This window comes from Bubalus bubalis, chromosome X (genome assembly GCF_019923935.1).
Source record: "Bubalus bubalis isolate 160015118507 breed Murrah chromosome X, NDDB_SH_1, whole genome shotgun sequence".
In the NCBI taxonomy this organism is placed as follows: domain Eukaryota; kingdom Metazoa; phylum Chordata; class Mammalia; order Artiodactyla; family Bovidae; genus Bubalus; species Bubalus bubalis.
In genome coordinates, this window is record NC_059181.1 from 103,796,006 (window position 1) to 103,817,659 (window position 21,654).

The 21,654-nt window shown below is 51.9% G+C and overlaps 1 pseudogene; it reads left to right on the top strand.

The window, feature by feature from the left end:
* The first annotated feature begins 12,327 nt into the window (after window positions 1–12,327).
* On the top strand, window positions 12,328–21,089 carry LOC112582040 (annotated as a pseudogene).
* The last annotated feature ends 565 nt before the right edge of the window (window positions 21,090–21,654 follow it).

The following is a 21,654-nucleotide window of genomic DNA, read 5'->3' on the forward strand; positions in this document are numbered from 1 at the left end:
AGAGAGAGACACCCATACACACACGCGAAGAACCAGAAACACTCACACTTAACAAGACACACACACTGAGAGAGACATACAAACACACTGAGAGACACACATTCTGAGAGACACATAGAGACACACAAATTGAGACTGACACACATGCTGAGAGAGACACACATACACTTAGAGACATACACATACAGAGAGAGAGACACACACACACTGAGAGAGAGACATCCACACTGAGAGAGAGAAACACACACAGAGACACACACACAAAGAGAGACTTAAACACTGACTGAGAGACACAAACACACTGAGAGTCACACACACTGAGAGACTCACACAAACACTAAAAAGAGACACACAACACTGAATCAGACACACAGCGAGACCAACACACACACGTAAAGGGTGAGACATAATGGGAGACACACGAACAGAGACACTGTGGAGACACACAGAGACACACAGACACACACACACACTGAAAGATACACACACACTGAGAGTTAGCCACGCAAACAGTGAGAGGGAGAAAAACACACACACACACACAGAGACATACACAGTGAGAGAGGGACACAGATATTGAGAGACACACACACATGCTAAGAACAGAAACACTCACACTGAAAGGGACACACACACTGAGAGAGAGACAAAAACACACTGAGAGACACACATACTGAGAGACACAGACAGAGACACACAAATTGAGAGTGATGCACACGCTGACGGAGACACCCATATCCAGGAAGACAAACACACTCCTGAGAGCGAGACACACACACACATTGAGGGAGAGAAACATACACACAGAGAGCGAGACACAAACTCCCACACTAAGAGAGACACACAAGCACTGAGAGAGAGACCCACCCACATACCTGGGAGGGAGAAACACACATACTGAGACACACACACAGACACTAAAAGTAGACACACAACACTGAGGCAGACACACAATGAGACAGACACACACACATTGAGAGACAGACACACTGGGAAACACAAGAACCGAGACACTGAGAGTCACACAGAGACACACACAGAGAGAAACACACACACACTGACAGAGACACACACTGTGAAAGAGGGAACACACAACACACAGAGACACATACACACTGAGAGACACACACACACTGAGAGAGACAGACATCCACACTGAGAAGGAGGAAAACAAACTGAGAAACTCACAAACTGAGAGAGACATACACACTGAGAGAGAGACACAAACATTGTGAGACAAACACACTGAGACACACATACATAGAGACATAGACATACAGAGAGAGACACCCACATGCACTGAGAGAAAGAGAGAGTGATCCACACTGAGAGACAGAAACACACACTGAGAGACACACCCACTGTGAGAGACATACACAGAGAGACACACAAACACACTGATAGTCACACACACTGTGATAAAGACACGAACATCCTGAGATACACACAGACACTAGAAATAGACACACAACACTGAGGTAGACACACAATGAGAAAGACACCCACATTAAGAGACAGACACACCGAGAGACACATGAACAGAGACACTGTGAGAGTCACACATAGACTGACACAGAGAGAGACACACATACACGGAAAGAGACACACACGTACTGAGAGTTAGCTATGCACACTGAGAGACAAACACACAAGCACTGAGAGAGACACACAATGTGAAAGAGAGAACACACAATATACAGAGACACAGGCACACTGAGAGAGACACATACAATGAGACAGACATCCACACTGACAAAGAGAAACACACACTGAGAGACACACACACACACAGAGACATACACACTGAGAGGCACAAACACTGCGAGACACACACTGTGACACACACACACACACTTAGAGACATATACATACAGAGAGAGACACACAATCTGAGAAATAGACAGCCACACTGAGAGCAAGAAACACACATGGAGAAAGATTTAAACACTGAGAGAGAGACACACAAAAACAGAGAGACAACATATAGACACACACACTGAGAGACACACACTGAAACACATATGCATACAGAGAGAGACACACACACACAGAGACACAGACACACACTGAGAGAGACACACACACAGGGACCCAAAGAGTCACACACACTCAGAGAGCAAGACACAGACTGAGAGAGTCACACACACTGAGAGAGAGACACAAACACACTGAGAGTCACACACACTGAGAGACTCACACAGACACTAAAAAGAGACACACAATGCTGAGGCAGAAACACAATGAGACAGACACACACACATAGAGGGAGAGACATAATGGGAGACACACGAACAGAGACACTGTGGAGACACACAGAGACACACACACAGAGATGCACACACACAGAGACACACACACACACTGAGAGAGACACACACAATGAGACAGACATCCACCCTGAGAAGGAGAAACACGCACTGAGAGACCCACACATTGAGAGAGACATACGCACTGAGTGAGAGGCACAAACATTGTGAGACACACTGTGACACCCACGCACACGCTGAGAGACTTAGACTTACAGAGAGAGAGACTCACACACACCGAGATACAGACACACTGAGAGACTCACACAAACACTAGAAACAGACACACAACACTGAGGCAGACACACAGTGAGCCAGACACACACACATTGAGAGACACAATGGGAGACACAGGAACAGAGACACTGTGGGAGTTACACAGAGACACACACCCTGAAAGAGACACACACACACTGAGAGTTATCCACGCACCCTGAGAGAGACAGACAAAACACACACACGCAGAGAGACACACATACTGAGATAGACATACACAGTGAGGGAGAGACACAGACATTGTGATAAACACACTGAGGCACACACACACACTTAGAGACATATACATACAGAGACACATACACACACACTGAGAGATAGAGAGATATCCACACTGAGAGAGAGAAACACACACGGAGAAAGACAAACACTGAGAGAGAGACACAAAAACAGAGAGACAACATATAGACACGCACACTGAGAGACACACACTGAAACACATACACATACAAAGAGAGAGAGAGAGACACACACACACACACACACACACAGACACACACATACTGAGAGAACATGCCCACAGACACTCACCAAGACCCACAGCATCAGAGAGTAAGACACATACACTGTGAGAGTCAAACACACTGAGAGTGAGACAAAACCACACTGAGAGTCACACACAAGAGAGAGACACACACATTCCCAGGGAGACACACACACACATTGAGAGGCATACACAGAGATAGAGAGACACACACACGCTAAGAACCAGAAACACTCACACTAAACAAGACACACGCTGAGAGAGACACACAAACACACTGAGAGACACACATTCTGAGAGACACACAGAGGCACACAAATGGAGACTGACACACACGCTGAGAGGGACACACATACACTTAGAGACATACACATTAGAGAGAGATACACACACACACTGAGTGAGAGAGAGACATCCACACTGAGAGAGAGAAACACACACAGAGACACACACACAAAGAGAGACTTATACACTGACTGAGAGACACAAACACACTGAGAGTCACACACCCTGAGAGACTCACACAAACACTAAAAAGAGACACACAACACTGAGGCAGACACAGAGAGACCGACACACACACGTAGAGGGAGAGACATAATGGGAGACACACGAACAGAGACACTGTGGAGACACACAGAGACACACACACACACTGAAAGATACACACACACTGAGAGTTAGCCACGCACACAGTGAGAGAGAGAAAAACACACACACACTGAGAGAGGCATACACAGTGAGAGAGAGACACAGATATTGAGAGACACACACACTCTAAGAACCAGAAACACTCACACTGAAAGGGACACACACAGTGAGAGAGAGACAAAAACACACTGAGAGACACACATACTGAGAGACACAGACAGAGACACACAAATTGAGAGTGACACACATGCTGAGAGAGACACCCACATCCAGGAAGACAAACACATTCCTGAGAGCGAGACACACACACACATTGAGGGAGAGAACCATATACACAGAGAGCGAGACACAAACTCCCACACTAAGAGAGACACACAAACACTGAGAGGGAGAGACCCACCTACACACCTGGGAGGGGGAGACACACATACTGAGAGACACACACAGACACTAAAAATAGACACACAACACTGAGACAGACACACACACATTGAGAGAGAGACACACCGGGAGACACAAGAACAGAGACACTGAGAGTCACACAGAGACACACACAGAGAGAAACACACACACACTGACAGAGATACACACTGTGAAAGAGGGAACACACAACACACAAAGACACATACACACTTAGAGAGACACACACACACTGAGAGAGAGACACACACTGAGAGAGACAGACATCCGCACTGAGAAGGAGGAAAACAAACTGAGAAACACACACACTGAGAGAGACATACACACTGAGTGATAGGCACAAACATTGTGAGACACACACACTGTGACACCCACACACACACTTAGAGACATAGACATACAGAGAGAGAGACTCACAGACACTGAGAGACACAAACACACTGAGAGACAGACACACTGAGAGATTCACACAGACACTAAAAACAGACACACAACACTGAGGCAGACACACAGTGAGACAGACACATACACATTGAGAGACACATACACATTGAGAGACACAATGGGAGACACACGAACAGAGACACTGTGGGAGTCACACAGAGACACACACACACACAGAGACACACCCTGAAAGAGACACACACACACACTGAGAGTTATCCACGCACACTGAGAGAGATACAAACACACACACACTGAGAGACACACATACTGAGAGAGACATACACAGTGAGAGAGGGACATAGACATTGTGAGACACAGGCACAGAGACACACACACACACACTTAGAGGCATATACATACAGAGAGAGACATACACACACACTGAGAGTCACACACATTGTGAGAGAGACACAAGCAGACTGAGAGACACACACAGTCACAGGGAGACACAGACACACTGAGAGACATACACAGAGAGAGAGAGACACACACACACACACACACACATGCTAAGAACCAGAAACACTCACACTGAACGAGACACACACACTGAGAGAGACACACACACTGAGAGAGAGACACAAACACACTGAGAGACACATATTCTGAGAGACAAGCAACAGTTAGAACTCAACATGGAACAGACTTGTTCAAATTTGGGAAAGGAGTATATCAAGCCTGTATTTTATAACCCTGGTTATCTTATATGCATAGTACATCATGTGAAATGCCAGGCTTGATGAAGCCTGAGCTGAAATCAAGATTTCTGGGAGAAATACCAATAACCTCAGATATGACACCACTCTTATGGTAGAAAGTGAAGAGCAACTAAAGAGCCTCTTGATAAAAGTGAAAGAGGAGAGTGAAAAAGTTGGCTTAAAATTCAACGTTCAAAAAACTAAGATCATGGCATCTGGTCCCATCACTTCATGGGAAATAGATGGGGGAGCAATGAAAACAGTGACAGATTTTATTTTCTTGGATTCCAAAATCACTGCAGATGGTGACTGCAGCCATGAAACTAAAAGACACTTCTTCCTTGGAAGAAAAGTTATGACCAAACTAGACAGCATAGTAAAAAGCAATGACATTACTTTACTGACATAGGTCTGTCTAGTCAAAGCTATGCTTTTTCCAGTAGTCATGTATGCATGTGACAGTTGGACCAGAAAAAAGGCTGGGTGCCAAAGAATTGATGCTTTTGATCTGTGATGTTGGAGAAGACTCTTGAGTGACCCTCGAACTGCAAGTCCATCAATCCACTCAATCCTAAAGGAAATCGACCCTGAATATTCATAAAAAGGACTGATGCTGAAGCTGAAGTTCCAATACTCCGGCCACCTGATGCCAAGATTTGACACATTGGAAAATAACCGGATGCTGCAAAAGACAGACTGAGGGTAAGAGGAGAAAGGGGCGACAGAGGATGAGATGCTTGGAAGGCATCATCAACTAATGGACATGAGATTGAACAAGCTCTGGTAGATGGTGAAGGACAGGGAAGCCTGGAGTGCTACAGTTCATGGGATCAAACAGAGTCTAAACAACAATTGCATTAAATCATGAAAGCTGTAACAAGATGAATTGACCTCTCCTGAGTGCCTTCTGTTCATCAGGCACTGTGTTATGGAATCTACACCTATTAAGTGATTCTTATAGGTTTGATTATATTTAATAGATGAGAAAACAGGATTCAAGATGCATAGTAACTCTATTTTTAGTTCTTTATTAAAGGAACTGAACCTGCCTTGTCATTAATAAGAATATGAAGACAAGCCTCACGTTTACTGCAATTTTTATACTTAATTCAGCAAATATTTTAAAGGTAAACCTATTAAGCACTGAGATCAGACTTGGGGAAAGATCGGAAGAGGGAGATAATTAGTAAGACTTTGGACTTGTCCCCAGAGGCTGACTCTGTAACTGGGAGAGAGGAGAAATGGACCAGGTAAAAGGAAGAAAGGATACATCCAGATGCAGTGCACACCTCAGGAGAACTTTGGCCAAGAGGACACTGATCCCAACAGAGAGGATGTGGGAAAGCTTGGAGGTGAAGTTCATACTGAGCTGAGTAAACTGCAGGAGGAGACATGAAAGCAGGCGGGTTCCCCGAGTCTCTCTCCATTCTTCAACAGCATGCATTCATGAAGCTGAGCGGACCGTTTAAGCCAGGCAGGAGCACTTTCAGACAGAAGATCAAAGTCTGAGAGCAAATCCCTGGCAAGGGGCACACTGTGCAGATCCAGTGCAGTGGAGGAAGGAGAGGGCTACTTGTAGGCTCTGCATGAGTGGCAGGTGTAGGCGGCTGGCGTGGAGAGTGCCTTTATAAAATGAGGATCCAACATTCAAAAAGCGGGAGATCTCTTACTGAACTTCAGCTTTTCTGGCCATTCTAGATAAATCAAAAGTCCTGGCACCTGGCCCACACACCCTCCTATTGTGAGTGGTGGCTCCTTCTGGGCTAGATCGTGCTCTCTGCATGTGTTCCAGCCCCCTCACTTCCTGTGATTTGTACCCACTGACCTCACTTCTTCAAGTTGCCTGCCAGGGCCCTGGAGCAACAGGGACGCTGTCACTTGGCTCAGTCTCATGCTGAGTCAGAGGACTAAAAGGGTCAACAGGTTCTGTGCTTAAATCTTGTCACTACGACTTTACTACATGTTACCTTAGCTTCCTCATCTGTTAAGTGGGCATAACAGTATACTCAAATCTATAGCAACCACTCAGTATGTGTAATTTTCTTAGCATAGCATCTGGGCCCATCAGTTCAGTTCAGTTGCTCAGTCGTGTCCAACTCTTTGTGACCCCATGGACTGCAGAACGCCAGGCTTTCCTGTCCATCACCAACTCCCAGGGCTTGCTCAAACTCATGTCCATTGAGTCAGTAATGCCATCCAAGCATCTCATCCTCTGTCACCCCCTTCTCCTCCTGCCTTCAATCTTTCCCATCATCAAGGTTTTTTCCAGTGAGTCAGATCTTTGCATCGGGTGCCAAAGTATTGGAGCTTGAGCTTCAGCATCAGTCCTTCCAATGAATATTCAGGACTGACTTCCTTTAGTATTGACTGGTTTTATCTCCTTGCAGTCCAAGGGACTCTCAACAGTCTACTCCAACACCATAGTTCAAAAGCATCAATTCTCCGGCCTTCAGCCTTCTTTATGATCCAATTCTCATATCCATACATGACTACTGGCAAAACCATAACTTTGACTACACAGACCTTTTCTATACTGTTTACGTTTATCATAGCTTTTCTTCCGAGCAGCAAGTGTCTTTTAATTTCATGACTGCAGTCACAATCTGCAGTGATTTTGGAGTCCAAGAAAATAAAATCTATCACTGTTTCCATTGTTTCCCCATCTATTTGCCATGACGTGATGGGACCGGACGCCATGATCTTATTTTTTTGAATGTTGAGTTTTAAGCTAGCTGTTTCACTCTCCTCTTTCACTTTCATCAAGAGGCACTTCAGTTCCTCTTTGCTTTCTGTCATAAGGGTGATGTCATCTCCATATCTGAGGTAATTGATATTTCTCCCAACAATGTTGCTATGCCAACAGCAAGCTGCTTAAAGATAGTCCCCAGAACCCCAGAAGGACACAATAGCAGGCTGGCAACAAGGTGGCTTGGAGCACTTTTTTCTGCCTTTGTCAGCCAATGGTAGGTCCCAAAAGCAGACGAAAGACCACGGCATAATTTTCCTGGTTCCCTTCCCAATAACATCTTTGTGCACCAAGTTTATCCCAACCTTTCAACTCATGGAACCCTCCTTGCTGTCCTAGTGACTTTGCACTGTTACTACACCCAGCATACAGATGTGAAACCTGAGGCTGGAAAAGGGTCATCATTGGCTCAAGATCTTAAACCCTGGCCACTGAGCCATGACACCACAATGCCAAGGACAAACCCAGGCAAGGACACTGATCTGGGCTGCTCAGCCCTGCGCTGTGAGGCTGATGGACATACACCTTCATGGGTAACCAGGGTACCTGGAGGGACACTAGGGCACAGAAGCTGGGGTGGGCAAACAAGAGACAACCTCCAGATATTGGGCTGATCGGAAACCACAGTTTTGCACAGGGAAAACATAGCCTTTGCAATTTAGGGTCCAGGTTAATCCTAAGAATATGATTAGCTACCAAGCATGGAGTAGGTGAGGCCTGGGTGCCACTCCCTAAAGGCAGCTTTCCATCCTGTCCAAAGCTAACACACAGGCTTCTCTGAGACAGAGGGGGGCGCCCAGCAAGGCAAGCAGCACCAGCAGCAGCACAATGCCCTTTCTCCTCATCTCCTCTACCTGCATTGCCTATTGGCACTTGAGAAGTATGCTATGAAAGCAAGTCAACCAGATGAGCCTAATGCCGCTGAGCTTCTGGTGTCATTGCCTGTGTCTCAAAACCAGAGATTTCTGAATCACATTAACACCCCAGAATTGTGTGGGTGGACCCAGGTTTTCTGGGGCTGTACTGGGAGACCACACAGGGCTCCTTCAGCTCTTGTCCTGACACAAGATTGTGGACAGGTGTCCAGAATTACAAACTAGTGAATACACGAGTTTGCCAAGGGTCCTTCTTCTTTTTAGCTCTATGTTCCACCCATTTATACCACAGAAGACCATGGTTGGTACCAAAAGATTCCACATCCTGAGGCTGTTTGGCAGATGGTGTGGTGTATAGTCATCCAGGTTGACCTGGGGCTGGCCCTCGGTCCTGCCTGTCCCAGGAAGGGCATCCCTCTAGGCCAAAAGTTGGAGGAAGGTAACAGAACCAGTACCCCTGGGCCTCTGTCAGTCTCTGAAAGCGTTGGCTCTTATTGGGGCTAAGATCACTTGTGCCTAATGCTTTGTCCAAACCCTTTGGGGGCCACAAGAGTTTAGGGATTTAGAAATCATTAATAGTGACACAGAGATCAACACCCAGGCAGGCACATGCAAACACACTGACACGACTGCAGTGAACCATGTGACTGTTAATACCAAGTGGGCTACATAGAGAAAATTCGGGATACTATAAATAGCTTCTTGGTATCATCCATTTTTTGTTTTGCTACCAAAAGTGTTTAGGTCAATCTGGTGAAAACACTTGGCTGCTGAAGTGTTCTGGGTGATAGAATGGTGGACAGAAGATTATGGACCTGAGGCAGCAGGCAGATGTTGACTCCTGCACAGTTCAGGGAAGAGGCTCACAGCTTCATGGATTCCTAGTCCTGCTAGGAACTTGTGGTCCTAGCACTGGTTCCCCCCCAGTTCACAAATCCTTGCAGTTTGACTCAGCTCACAATGCCTCTGTCTCCAGGGGCCACTATATACATCTTTGCTGAAAATCCACCAATGGCCCTCAAGCCCCAAACCAGGCCACATCCTATAGAACCTTTGACACTGGGGGCCAATTGTGTCCATCTCTTCTTCATTTCCTAATCTGAGGCTCCTCGCTATCTCCCTGTCTCCCAGCTGCAGACTTCAAGGTACATGCCTGCATTCCCACTCATTCTGGGGAAAGCTTTCTTGGCAAAAGAGATGCCTCTTCAACCAGTATTCATAGTAGGTGCTTTCTGGTTTACAGACTGCTTTTGTGTGAATCATCCAGTGACCGGCTCACTTCCATCAGATACACAAACAAAGAGTATTACTAGTAATGGGCACATTTCACACTGTGCTCATCCTTCAGATAAACAAATGGAGACTCTGAGAGGGAGTGATTTGCTGAGACTCACACTCCAGAAGTGGTGGTGCTGGGGACCAATCCAGGTTTGAGATGGCAGAACAGAGTGTCTGCTTTCTCGCACACCACCTCTGTGGAGGACCATAGCCTCCCCAGCCTACCTGGCTGCTGCACATACCTGCTCGCAGACTTGCCTCTGCAGGCAATGGATGAAACTTCACAGCACATCAAAGTCTCTAGAAATCCTTTGCTAAAAATCCCTCAGAGGACCTATACAGATGGTGTCAGGCTGCAGGCCCTCCATAAGCTCGCCTGCTCCAGCTACACACCTGGGCTCAGTTCCCTCCATGGGTCTAACTCTTGGCGGGCCTTCCACCATTTCCCAGCGAAGGAGACCCTCTTCACTACAAGACCCAGCCAAGGTGGCCCTCCCGTCTAAAAAGCCCTCCATGGTCCCTTGATGTGAGTCAGTGTTTGGTCCCCCACATTTCATGCTCCCCAACCTCTGCCTCGTTTCAAGCTCTGCACTTTACAGGTCTGCCTAGAAGATGTGCTCCAACCTCTCCACCCCCAGCCCTGAGTGATGCAGGTGTGAGCGAATACCTGAGGGCCTGCACGGTGGAGGAGCCTCTTACAGGACAGGTGTCCTTGGACTTGAATGCACTTTTTCTTGGCACCCAGACCTGCCCTCTCCCATCAGATTGTGCTTACGCCATGGCTAGCAGATGGCTTGTGACCAGCACACTGGAAGCAGTTCTCTTGCCCAACCCAGCAGTTGTCTGATGCAAAAGATGCCAAGAGCCCCTCCCACCAGGCTGCATGCAGGGCAGAGTGTGGTGCCACCTGGACAAAAGCACTTGGTGTCCTGTGTGTACACACAGCCACTGCTTGGGCACCAAATCCTGGTTTCAGTTTTCCTGCTCGGTCAATAGCAATCACGAGGCCTCAGGCACTGTGAGGTCCTGAACACCAGGGCCCACTGTGGACACCTCCAATGCCTGTCTGTGCCATGCACCTCCCAATGGGCTGGCAGGAACTGTCAGGTCAACATCACAGATGAAGGGATGCCCTGTTCAACCATGCCTGCTCCCTGTCCCCTTGGTGGTGAGTCCCCAGCCAGCCTCCAGCACCAACTCCCCACCCTCCCCACCCGTGTGAACAGCCTCACAAAGGACCCATACCAAGAAGGCTGGCCCTGGAGTGGTCCAAGTAGAGGTGGCAAGATGGGCCCGGTACTTGGTTGACATCCCTGTCCCACTGGTTATAAGGACCCATCCTGGGGGTAGTCGACGTGCACTCAGACCTGGGCTCAAGACCACAGTCCAGTTGCTAGAACTTTTCTGGGCTGGCAAGGGGAGAGGAATTCCCCAGCAAGTAAGATCCAGGCATGTGGAACGTGGGGTGAATAGAGGGGAGTGACTTCTTAGCTCTGCTGTCTGCAGGCGGATGACCAGCCCAGGATGAAGAACAGTGAGAACCAAGGTGGGGTGGTGGCCAGGGTCTCCCTGGAAGCTGACAAAGCTTCAGGCAGTGGACAAACATCGGCCCAAGATTCAATAGGAGTGGCTGAATCTCAAAGACACTGAATGCTCCACCAAGGCAGGCCTGACCCACTGGCATTGGATGTCCTCTTGGGAAAACATGCATCCCTGACATAAAGGCCAGGGAGACTGGGAGGCAGGCCCTAGAAGACCGGGACATCCCAGACATCTCTGAACTTCTGAGCCTGCAGGAGCAGCCCACCTCCCCACCCCATAAAGAGCTGGTTCCCCCGCCGGGGAGCAAACTGGACCAGAGTCCTCCAGCACAGGTGCCCCTCTGTCCCAGAAATCAGGGGAGCTGGCTGCCCTGATCTGCAGCAGGACCCACGGCACTACCAACACAAAAACCAAGGAAGCACGGGAAGAGCTGATCATCTACTGCCCAGCCACCAAGCAGAGCAAAATCACTGTGCAACACAGGCTGGGCATTCCGGGCTGGGTGATAGAGGAGATGGACAACACCCCCCTTCCCCCATACCTGCTGCCCAGGGGCTGCAGCAGAGGTCATGGGGTTGGACTGAGCTGCCAGGAGCCAGGGACCATGACGAAGGCTGCCACCTCCCAGGAGGCCAGACCCACAGAGCAGGGCAAGTAGTCAACACAACACGGCCTCCTGGAAGCTAGATAGGTGGATAACCAACCAAGGTATAGTCTAAATGACACTGAGGCCTAGGGCAGCCACCCCAGTAAACAGGCCAAGATCCCTCGCCCAGGTTCAGCCACTGAGCCAGTTCTCAGGTCTGGAACTGAGGAACAGGAATGGGGCAGGACCCCAGGAGAAGGATGCTGCCATACCACAGCAAACAGACACGGGAATGACCCCATCCCCTCCCAAAGGGACCTCAGGCTCTGAGATGGCGAACCCACACAGTGAGGTGGGACCACCAGAGGGGTGGAGGTTGCCAGACACACAGTCAATGTGGCACGACATGAGAGACATTGTTAACTCTGACTCTGCGGCCCCTTCCAGACCACCCCTTGGGCTGGGGTTTCTGGGCACAGGGGGTCAAGGGGCAAGGGACATGGGCCCAGTCCCAAGGATTCGTCAGTTGGTCTTGAGCTGGGGGGCCTGGAATGCAGCATCCCCCACAGCCAGGTGCAGGGCTTAGTGAGACATCTGTCGAGGAGTCCTTCAGAACCTGGGGGAACATGTGAGGGAAAGATGGTAAGGCCGAATGGAAACCCTGTGTGAACTCCATTGATTAAAAGAGAAACACATAGAAAAAGAGGGGGGATACACGCCCCACTCACAAACTGGATAACCTTCTCACTTATGGTGGCACTTTATGGTCATCCTCTGCTATTGACTCCTCACACCCTCTTTGTGCTTGGCCAAGTCGCCATGGTGGGCGCACAAGTATTCAAAAGGTAGCTGGATGGGGCTCCCACCCAGAGCAGGAGAGTCCACTCACTGAAGTCCTCTCACCATGAGTATGGGATGGCAATGCACACTTCAGTCCACCCTCCCTGCTTCTCGTTCTCACAAACTAAACAGCTGGATCCATTCTGTGGGCCACAGCCTGGTGTCCAGAAGCCCCCTCCAGTGCTGAGGGTTGTGGCACCCAGGTCATGGCCAACCTGCCCAGATGGAGGACAGTGAAGCCCACATAGACCCCAGAGCTTGGGAGTGATGGACATGTGGAAACCAGCATCTCCCATCCCCTGGTCAGATGTGATATAAAAGCCTGTGATGTGAATGCAAGCAGGGCAGCGTCAGAGGGTCACAGAAGATCCCCCAGCCCCCCTGGGTGGTGCCCCATCCCCTGGGCAGTCAGCACCCTGAGGAGCAGCAGCAGAGTGGCCATCCATGTCCACAGGTCCCATGTGTGCCACGTCTTCTCAAATAACTGCATCGGAACTGAGATTAAATCAGAAACGCATCCAGCTCTCAGGCTGGCCCCTCCATCTGGGCCACATGGAGAGACGTGCGGTCAACAGGATCTGCTCTGGGGACAGAGGGGAAGTAGGTCTGGCTGACCTCCTGGAGCTACACGGCTGCCCCTGGGCTTGTCCTGCATGTGGGAGTCTAAGGCCCAGAACCAAAGCTAGGCAGGTACCAAGGGACCGAAACAGATGTGAAGGAGCCCTCTCTCATGGGCAGAGTGCTGGATGCCAAGGCAGCGTCTCCTCAGGGACTGCTCACTCCAGGTGCCAAGCCTGGGGGTGGATGGTGGCCCCCGGCGGGAGGACCTGACAGACACAGGCTGACCTGTGGGGCACTTATGGCTCCGAGACACTAGGTAAATACTGAGTCCATTGCTAGCCTGCAAACAGAAGAGGACGAATCTGCAATACAAACACCAGGGCGGGATGAGCACCCAGACCCTGAAAGAAGTGCCCACAACTCAGTACAGATAGGACACAGAGCTCAGCGGAGAGATGGGTAACAGGCATTTCAGAGAGGAAAACACATCGGCCAAGGAGGACACAAGGGAAACCGAGAATCTGGGTTGAGCCTGTCCCAGGTCAGTGATGCCCACAAACGTACAGCAGGGACAAAATGGAACCCTCATCAAGCCTCAGAGATCCAGGTGGGGTGGGAGGCAGCAATCCCCATGGCTCGGTCCTCACATCTGGGCACGTGAGGAGAGCTGGGGACAGCAGCAGGGAAGGGACAGGTACAGAGAAATGCCATGGAGCAGGGCCTCACAGCTGCCCCCATCAGCAGCCACACTTCATAGGTGTCCAGTTCGCTGGGTGAGGTATAGTTCAAAACCAGGATGTGGGAAGAGCAGCAGCAGCCCATCCACTGTTCACAGGACCCTCCCTCATGATCTGAAACCACTACTGGTTTCATATGTGTCTGGGGTGCCTGGAGGCAGCTGGTAACCAGTCTTGGGGCGAGGAGTGGGGCGCCAGCATGAGGGAGTTTGTGTTGATTGCTTGGGTCCCCACAGTGCTGAGGCCTCAAATTCAGGAGGCAGCCCCTGCCCTTCAACTTGTGGTCAGGAGGCTTCTGCAAGGAGAGAGCAGGCTGCCTGCTGGAAGGGAAAGCACTGCTCCGACTCAACATTCCCATGGCAGCAGTTGTGTGGGTACCCAGCTAACAGGAACCAAGGAGATCCTGGCCTTGCCTTCCTGGGTCTCAGCGACCCTGTGGGGGTCCAGACTCGTGCACAACTGCCACAGTCTGGGAGAAAGTAGGGCACAAAGGCGGGCAGCAGGAAGATGCAAGATGCCCCAGAACTCCCAGATGAGAGTGCCTGATACTTGGGCAAATGTAGAAAGGGGTGTTGCAGTCGTGCCTGGAGGGAGGACAGTAGGTGGTCAGGACAAGAGGAGCCAGAGGTCCAGGCGCAGGACAAGAGAGGCCAATGGTCCAGGGGCAGAACTGCATGAGAAAGTGTGGGGTCCCAGATGAGCTCTGCACAAAGCCCAGGGCCAGCACAGCTAACAGAGTGCTGGGTGACAAGGAAGGAGACCTGGGACTACTGGAAGCCCCCCCAAGGTACCACAGATGGGTTGGGGCTTAAATAGGATTGGGCTCCGTTGTGCTTTCCATCCAGGGTTGAGGACAGATGTGCTTGTGGTGTTACACAGAATCGGTGGTGTGTGCAATACTGTCTGGAGGAGGAGAGACAAGAGGGGTCCAGACTGATAGGGGGCTGTAGGCTGACAGCACCAGCCCCAGGCCATGAGGCCTGAGCTCAGCTAGTAGCAGTGGGGACAGGAAAAAGAGTATTTACTGTGATCAGGCACTTGGGAGACAGGGACACAGCAGGGAGGGTGGCGGTCAGGAGCAGAGTCAGGTGGCTGCCCTGGGTGGGCTGAGCCCCCAGACGAGAGGAAGAGGACAGGAAACAGTTTTGAAGGTGAAGCTGTCTTTCTCTGAGACATCTCAGGTCCCAGGGGCAGCAGGAGACACAGTGAGGATTTTATTCTGCCTTTTCCAAAAAAATAGACAGACTGTTGCTCAGCATTGGCCACCAGTCCCAGGTTGGCTTGGAGGGGAGCCAGCCTGGGCTTTCAGCCCAGAGATGGGAAACTCTGCCCAGAGGCTGCCACTCTACCTGCGTCCCTGGCCCTTGGGGTCCACTCTGAAGCTCAGATGCAGTTGCTGAAGACCCTGGGTCACAGTCACTTTGACTCTGGCTGAGTCTCACGGACTGGATGCCTATGGCAAGGACTCGAAAGGGCATAGTCTGGCCTCTGCCATGAAGCTGGACAGACTCACTCTCCATGGGTTCCCTGGACTTCAATCCTGTCAGCCTCACCCTGCCTCTGATGGCTCCACCCAGGCCCAGCCCCACCCCACCCTGCCTCCTTCTCCAGAAGCTCCTTCTCACCCAGGTCTTTCCCACACTTCAGCCTCTGACTCCTTGCCCTGTTCCTCCTGCCTCCGCCCCTCTCTTCTTCCCAGCCGCTCACTTCCGGGTCCTCCTCTGGGTCCTGCTCCAGGCCGCTGATCTGCAGGCTCCTCCCGGCCTGACCTTCCAGGTGCCTCAGAGTGTGGTGGATTCCATTTCATCTCCTAGCAGACAGGGCCAGTGAGGGAATGCGCCTTTGTTCATATGTGCGTGTCTATGTAAATACGTGCCCGCATGTGTACAGGCAACCGTACACACCAGAAATGACAGGTGTCAGTGTTTGTGGGCGCCATGCAACTGAGGCCAGCCAGCGCTCTCAGCAGTCTCGGTCCTGGTGGTGGACCACTGTCCTGCCTGGTGGCCACAGCCCGGCCATCCCAAAGTGCCCGTGACTCACTCTGTTTGCAGGAAGGGGGGACCTGCTTCATGCATGGAGGTTACCTCCAGGCAGGGCTTTCCAGGCTCTGGGACCAGGAGCGCCTGCCATGCGGCCGAGCAGCACCTTCAGGTCCCCTCCTTAGCCACAGTCCCCACCTTCTTTCTTTCCATGTGTGTGTCCTGGTGATGCCCTGGGACACATGTGAAGGCATCCTTGACCTCCTTCCAGCCTCGTACTCCACCCCCGGACTGTGACCCCAAGCGAGCCCCACCTTCCCCCTATGAGCAGCCCCCACCCAGGCCTGACCCTGCAGGGCTCAGCTGCTTGTTCATGGCTCCCCTCCTGGTGGGGCCCAACCACGAGTCCATGGAGGGCGGCTGACTGACTATGGTGACCCCAGGATCCTTCCAGAGTGGCAGTGTGAGGAGAGGAGTCATTTTCTCTGGTTCCTTGCGGGGGTCTCCTGGACCATAAATTACCATCACTCCTGCGGGATGGGTTTCTGTGCTGCTGACTAAGGCATTGTGGGGTCCCTACCCAGCCACGTAAGGACAGGCCAGCTGCTGTGATGAGCAGAACCAACCCTAAGGGAACATGCACATGTGTTTCTCATCGGTTGGGCCCTACTGTGTCCTTGTGGTCTGAGGCCTCTGCTGAGGAGAAAACCATGGTGGCTTGTCCAAGACTGGTGTATTGTCACTGATGATTTTCTTCCTGTTCCTCTGGTCCTCGTGCAAGTGAAGATGCCCAGTCAAGCAGGCAGAAGTGTGTTTTCTCCTTTGGCCACCAAGCAGGCACCCTCTGCTTCAAGTGGTAGAAGCACTTGAGCCCCTTCTTGCTCAGGGATTCCACCCACACTGATGAGATTTGGAGGCGCCCAGGAGGGGATGAGTTGGCTGAAAAACTGAATGGGGGAAACTGGCAAGCCTGGAATCCAGTCACATACCCTAGTAGAAGACATAGCAATGGCCAAGCCCCAGGGGCCAGCCAGGCTACCTGGGAACCAAGCCAGACCCAGTGAAAAATGTGACCCTTTGTCACTCAGCAGGTGGGCAAAGTTTCGACCAAATGATGATGCTCAGGGCCAGCCAGGGTGTGAGGACATAACACCCTTGCCTGTTGTTGCTGGAGTGGAAACGGGGGATGCCTTTGCAGAAGGCCATTTGCTGATGTATGTCAGCACCTCAGGTGTGTGTCCTTTGCCCCGGGCCTCCTCCTGCATGGTTTCTTCGGTGAGTGTGTGGTCATCTTGAGTGGCTGTATTGGCAGTATGAGTTTTCCCTTCCCTTCCATCAGGGGGAAGCATCAGTAACTTGTTGGATCCCTGAAACTGGGAGATGTAAACAGACACCGTGTGAGGTGAAAACACGCACATGAAGTTGTGCAGAAGGAGGAGTGTACCCAAGGTCCTGGGACTGGAGAAGACATCCCCCCATGCCCCAATTTCCCTGGCGGAGAGACGTCAGGGCAAGGCTGGCCGTCTGGCTTCATTTGCCGGCAGCCGCATCAGGATGGCACCTGGTGGCTCAAAGTATGAACCTTGTTGGTTCAGGAGGCCAGCAGCCGAGGTGTTGGCTGACGTTGGCTCTCATGAGGGCTGTGGAGAGAGTCTGTCGCATCTCTTCCCCCCTCACTTCTGGGCATTGCTGGCCGTGGTGGTCATGTCGGGGCTTGAAGATCTCCACCTTCCTCTTCACCCCAGTTCTCCTGTGTGCCTGTCTGTCTCTAAATATGTCCTTTGTATGGGGACAGCCATCCTGTTAGAGGAGGATCCATCCTATTGAGCTCACTTGACCCCCATCAGCTCTGTGAAGACCTTTTCTTTGTATGTAACATCACACCGAGGTACTTGGGATTGAGACTCCAGCACCTGACTCTGAGGGGACACAATGTGATTCCTCACACCCTACAAAGGCTCTCAGGAAGGAACACAATGGAATGTTCCAAGGGTGGAAGGACGGCCTTCATGGCAACCAGGGGTAAACCCAGGAGCGAGAAGAGCAGGCCACCAGGGTGGGAGCCAGATCATGTGGAGCCTTGTGGGCCTGTGAGAACTGCAGCTCTGCTGTGCTCGGGGAAGGAAATGCCCCGGAGGCTCTGGGCTGGGTGCCTCCAGGACCGTGTCCCCATCCTCACAGCCACATGGAAACAGAGGCTTCCAGCCAGGTGCTGAGACCCTGCTCAGGTTCAGGCCGGCGCCTCTGCTCTTCCGCCTCCAACCCCCTCCAGTGAGCAGGGACCCCCTTCCAGGTATAAGGAAAGAAGTGAGGACGGAGGTGCATGTGGTCAGGTCCCTTGCAGTCATAGGGTATCTCTCTATCCTTCAGTGCCTCCTCAGGTGTCAAACGAGGTGACAGTAACCTAGCGGGTTATTTGAATTCTGTGTTTCCCTGCATGGTGCTGTCCCAGGCTCTGGCAATGACAGGGAGCACACCCATCCCAGAGGTTCCTTCTCTTTGTTCTTTCTCTAGGCTCTGGGCAGGGGCCAGGGCATCTGATAACAGTGGAGGCCGTGGTGTGGGAAGGGCTGCAAGGAAGGTGGCTCCCAAAGGCATGGGGAAGATACCTGGCAAGGCTGTCTGAGGTCCAGGGCAGCCCCAGGACAGAGGCCAGGTTGGTTAGCACACATCTGCCCTCATCAACCCTGGTCTAAGATGGTAGATCTGCAGAGCATGGGCAGGGATGGGCCCAGGAGCTGAGGGGTGGGGTGGGGGCTGGGGGTGGTATAAGCTAAGCCCAGGACAGTGCCCATCTATGCTGGAGAGGACCAAAACCTGCCCACTGCACTGTGAAGCCAGTGAAGCCTCCCTCCTCAATGCTCCTAGGGTTTTGGTGCCCTCTGTCTTCGAACTCACCATGTGCCTCTCTCTTGCTGTCCTGCCCTCCTTGCTGACTTCCCCACAGACTGCATGTGAAGGACGGGTCTTCTGGGGCACAACCCTCCCATCAGTGGACCCCATGGAGACAGATGGAAAAAGCCAGACCTCTCTGACCCACCCCACCCCCACATTCTGTGTCAGCGGGCTTGGAGGATGCTCGGGCATGTGGGGCTGAGGTCCGGCCCAGGCCTGTGAGTTTGAAGGCTGCTGGGTCAGGCTCCTGACCTTTGTGGTTCTGTGTATCCACAGCCACATGAAGCCCTCGGAACCCTGGGAGGTGAACTTCAGCTGTCTGTCCTGACAGCCTTATGTGGGTTTCATCTTAAATGGTGTCAAGCCCCTGGAGAGGCAATGGCGGCCCGTGTTATGTGACCACTGGCACTGTACCCTGGCCGTCCACATAGCACACTGGGACTGGGTGGATGTGGCCTGGAGGGAGCTGCTGGGGCAGAGGCTAGGGATGAGCCTTGCCCAGATCCAGGCCTTGCTGCGGGATGGGGACAAGTTCAGCCTCAGTGATCATGGGCAAGTGAGGCCCTGCCCCACGCTGCCTGCATGGCCCCCGGTGCTGCCCTGGATCTCAGCCAGGTTGTGTCCATTTGTTTTCTGTTGAACCAGTTTGTGGGGGGTGGGGAGGCTAAGATTTCTTCAGAGGAACAGCGAGGGTACCTTGGCTGGGAGACAATGGCACGAGGTGCCTGACCACCTCCCTGGCCTCAGTCTCCATTTGTGCTCTGAGCAGAGGTGGGTCTAGGTCTGCACATGGCACTTTGTGTGTGTGTGTGTGTGTGTGTGTGTGTGTGTGTGTGTGTGTGTCTCCACGTGTGTCTGTGTGCCTGGCAGAGACCGTGAGAGGCAGTAAAGCACCCAGCCTGGGTTCAATACCCACACTGCCAGCAGCCGGGCCTGAGCAAGTACCCTGATTCCTCAGGGGTGAGGCCCCACAGCAACATCTCTCTGCTGGTAAATCCCTTGGGGACCTGATGCCTGCTGGCTCCTGCCGGAGCCCTCCTGCTCTGTCCCTGCGGCCTGCAGTGGTCAGACTGAGAACTGGCCATGGCCAGGTGGGTTCATGGAGCACCAGGCCTCTGCCTTTCATTTCGCTCCGTCCCTGGCTTGGCCTTGCACCGAATTCCCTTCGCCAAGGTGAGCCCATCTGAAAATGCTCATCCAGGGGACCCGCTTCACCTCGGGTTTCCTCTTAGTCTCTAGCAGGCATGACTTTGAATCACCTTGTTCTCCTTCTGTGTCCTGTCTTTGCACACAGGTCTCCTGGAAACTGGGGACACTTTGCTGTGCCCAGAAAACCTAGATGCCAATGAGGTAGAGGAGCTGGAGAATCAAGCCCTGCTACCCGACCTTCAACAGAAGTACCTGACTGTGCTCGCCAAGCCCCACTGGCTGCTGCAGCCCATCCCTGGGAGGGGCGGGAAGGACATCTTCCAGGTGGACATCCCCGAGCACCTGATCCCCTTTGGGCAGGAGGCCTGTCCAGGATGGGCTCTCGAGAGGAAGGCGGCCAAGAGACCTGTACATGGTGACACTGTCCAGTCACCACTGCTTCCTGGGCGTGCCCATCTGGTTCTGTCTCAATCAGCCCCACCCTGGGGTGTGATGCCAACTTGGTGCGGGTTGGGGGTCTGGGATACCCCTCGTGTGGTGCAGCTTGGGACTCAGCATGAGTGTCCAGGACTTTGACCTTTACCATAAGATGGCATCGCCACTTGTTTTGGCCCTGCTGGGTCTGGGTGGTTGAGAGAAATGTGTTGTTACAAAACTGGTTAGTGTTTTTCCCTCTCTGTTCTGGTCCAAACTCCCTGATGTCGAAAGAGTGTCCGGGGGTGATGGGGGAAGGCCAGGGGCGGGGCTGAGCGTGAGCAGCCAGTGAGGCCTCTGGCAGGCAGAGAGGCCCACAGGCCCAGAAACAGGCCGTGGTTTGTCCTTGCAGGTGACCCTTGCCCTGCTCTAATGTGTCCCTTGGCTCACAAAGCATGTGTGTTGGATGCGGTGCCTGGCTGCCTCACATCCAAAGACAAGCTCCTGAATACACCTGTGAGGGCAGAGTGACAAGGGCTGGTGTTCACTTTGTGGAAACCTTGTACTTGTCTTTGGGTTTGATGTCATGTGTTCGCAAGGCCCTTGGCAGGTGGGGTGACCCTGCTTTCTGGTCAGCCTCTTGAGGCGTGGCCCCTGGATCAACAGCTGGAGATGCTCCGCTGCTGAGCAGAAACCTGTGGCATTGTTGGGGGACCCAGGAGAAGTCCCTTCTGCTTCAGGGTGCATGACTCAGGGAAGGTGACACC